The sequence below is a fragment of the Camellia sinensis genome, chromosome 13, assembly GCF_055761805.1.
Source record: "Camellia sinensis isolate YWXY chromosome 13, ASM5576180v1, whole genome shotgun sequence".
NCBI classification, from domain to species: Eukaryota; Viridiplantae; Streptophyta; class Magnoliopsida; order Ericales; family Theaceae; genus Camellia; species Camellia sinensis.
The window spans coordinates 106232126-106235550 of record NC_138973.1 but is presented as its reverse complement, the minus strand read 5'-3'; positions in this window follow the sequence as shown (position 1 = coordinate 106235550).

The following is a 3425-nucleotide window of genomic DNA, read 5'->3' as shown; positions in this document are numbered from 1 at the left end:
GATAAATTTGATGGTAGTAAGGACCTTATTGTTCATGTTTTCCTGTTTTTGGATGTTCTAAGGCCAATGGGCTTGACTCGGGCTTAGAAACTGTCTTTGCTCGGAGGAGCTCTATCGGATGTGGCAACTATCTGGTACACTAAACTAGAGGATTCTACTAAACAAAATTAAGAGGACTTGTCTGAGGGGTTTGTCAACCAATACTCATACAATACTCAGATAAAAGTAACCATCAATGAGCTAAAAGAGACTACCCAGAACCCCAAGGAACCCTTCATTGACTTTGTTGCCAGATGAAAGGAAAAAGCAACCAGGATAACGCAAAGGCCATCAGAAAGGGAACAAGTCCGATTAGTGGTTCAGAATGTCGAGCCGGATATGTTACAAAGAATGATAGTGGCGTCATTGTCTACATTTGCTTCTCTACATGAATTGGGGGTCCAAATTGAAAGTGCATTTAAAAAAGGCATCATCCAGAGAACTAGTGAACCTGCGAAAAGGCCATTCACCAGGAGTACTAATGCTAATAGTAGCACTATTCCTTGGCCTACAAAAATCAGCATTGTCATGGCAGCAGCCAACATGGCTGATCCCTTTGCCGATACAACTTCACAACCTGCAGGTCCAAACCGAAACCAAAGAACCTTTAACCCCCCTTTACATGAGCCCAACCTATGCTCTCAAACTGCTAATGGAAAATGGGCACCTTAAGCCCCTCGATCCTCGACCTCTTCTCGACCCACTGCCACCTAAACACGACCCCACCCAGTACTACATTTTTCATCAATAGCATGGTTACCCTACTGATCGTTGCTATTGCCTATGTCGCGAGATCCAGGATGTCATTGACAATAAAATTATAGCTCCGCCCTCAGCTCCACCCACAAAACCAAATGTAACCACCAACTCACTCCCCGCCCACAATCAAGTCCCCCCACCTAGAAACATTAACCTTATCCGTACACTACCGCCCACCTTTAACCCCAGCTCATATATTACCCTATCCCATCTATCTAAGCCTAAGGTGGTTATTCCAAAAAGCACGGATATTTGCATGATGGATATAACACCTAAAACCTAATCAGGGCCTATAGTGGCGGTGGTGAAGGAGAAAAAGAGTACACCAAAGAAAAGGTTGTTCAACACCCAAGTTATAAAGAAAGGGGCCTCACTTGCAGAAGAGTATGATCATAGTCGATACATTGTGGCTACTGACTAGCCAAATCCTATAGTCATACTGCCAAACTCTGTCAATATCAACGCCAGCGAGGAAGATGAGCTAGGGAAAAATCATAATGATTGGCCTTAATGACTTGGCAGAATTAGAAGAGGACCTGGAAGAACTGAAGAAAGATCTGGAGAACCTCTACTTCTTTGAAGAAGAGGATGTGGGCAGTATATAGATTGGGTGGTGGGATCTAAGCTAGCTCGAATCCAGCAACGGGTGGTTAAGTGAAGAGTAATCAGATACGTAGGAGCAGGCAAAGGAGACTATGAAAAAAGGGGACCGAGACAGCAGTGGACGATGTCCAAACCATGGAGAAGCTCGTATGGAAGTCAGGTGACAAAGGAAAGATGCCAAAGAAACTCAAACAGTACTAAAAGGCAGAGATTGAATCAGCAACAAAGGAGGAGTGGTATGCCAATGAAGAGAGCGATGTGAATATGATCCGGGTGGAGCCCGATGATGGCTTAGCGATGATGGTAGGAGAATGATGGGAAGACAATGATCCGAGCCACGCATATGCTGACGAAGGGTGGAAAGTTAATACCCTTGATGATACGTGGTATGCAGACGAGATTAACCACATGACCCAAAGTGGTCGGTATTTCAAACCCCTAGCTCTAGATCAACCAGAATCCTCTGAGAAAGAGGCTGAGAAGTTAAAAGAGAAAGATGTAGAGGAAGACCTGGTCTTAAAGCAACTTAAAAAGATCGAGGAAGATATATCAATTTGGGGCTTACTAATGTCTTCTCGGGAGCATAGGCAGGCACTGCTAGAGGCAATGAACAAAACAAAACTGTCTATCAACACCACTATTGACCAGCTGGTGTCATTGGTTACATCAAGGGATGTTTGTCCGGTGTTATCTTTTATGGACAAAGAGTTGCCACCTGAGGATGCTAATCACAATCGACCTTTTTATGTGACCCTGGAGAGCCGGAAGAAATGGATCCCGGTGGTACTAGTGGATATCGGCTTGGCAATTAACGTATGTCCGGCAAGGACCGATTACGCCATAGGTTTGAAGCCAACTGACTTCACGCCCACAACTCAAGCTGTTAGAGCCTATGACAACACCTGCCGAGAAGTCATGGGGACCTTTAAGAGCCAAATATTAATTGGTCTGTCTGAACATGAGGTTGAATTCCATGTTATAGACACACCGACGACTTTCAATATACTCCTGGAAAGGCCTTGGCTGCATCAGATGAGAGCAGTGCAATCAATAGTTCACCAGCTGGTGAAATATTCATTTAAATGTTGGATTGCTACTGTCTATGGCAATTCTGACATCCATCCTCCCCAGTGAACTACCACGCCTTTGTTAGAAATAATACATGGGGAAGAAGACGTGTTCCTCTCCGGCTTCTCTTTGGCAGAGACCCGGCTGGTCCAATCTATCGTGGCAGAAGATGATGGGAACTATGTGAGTGCCCAGTCCATTTACATGATGAACAAACAAGGGCATATTCCTGGATCAAGATTAGGCAGGAGTGGCAGGCAAGGAGATACTGTTGCCAGAGAGATAAGTCACAATCCCCATGCTTTTGAACTGGGGTATAAGCCTATTATTGAAGACTAGAAAAGAAAGAGGGATGAGTTAAAAGGGAGACTTAAAGCAGAAAGGGCCGAGAGGCAATATGAACTAGTCCACAAGCCAATTTAGGGAACCTTGAATGGACGCTTTGTCTGCCAAGGGGATGTGTAGACGCGCCCGCGCGGGGGGGCCCTCGCTACAGTTCGGACTCGATTTGTGTCACGGTTCTTAATCTGAACCAAAGAGTCCAAATCTGGCAAATCGTTTTTGAGAAAATTGGTTTTTAGAAAAAGAAGTGCCAAACATGGACTGCTTTGCCAGATACAGAGTCGCCACCTAAATATTTTTTATGGGGGATTTAGGAAACCCTGACTCGGTGCCGATGGCCACATGTCCGTCATCACCAGAGTTGCCTCGGCTCGGGAGCTAGGGTACGATTGGGGAAGGTCAGCTATGAGCACCTCCTTTCGCCCGATTCGAAGATCGCCCTCTACTAACCGTGATATCCGTTTTTGAAAACGTTATGTGTTCTTATTCCATTTATTAGCCAAGAATTACTATGTTATGCGCACAGCAAATAAGTATAGACTAGATTGCCTAATTTTGAAATAAGCATTGCATATCCGTTTGTTTTGGAAAAATGTTTTAGAGTTTGCTACCCG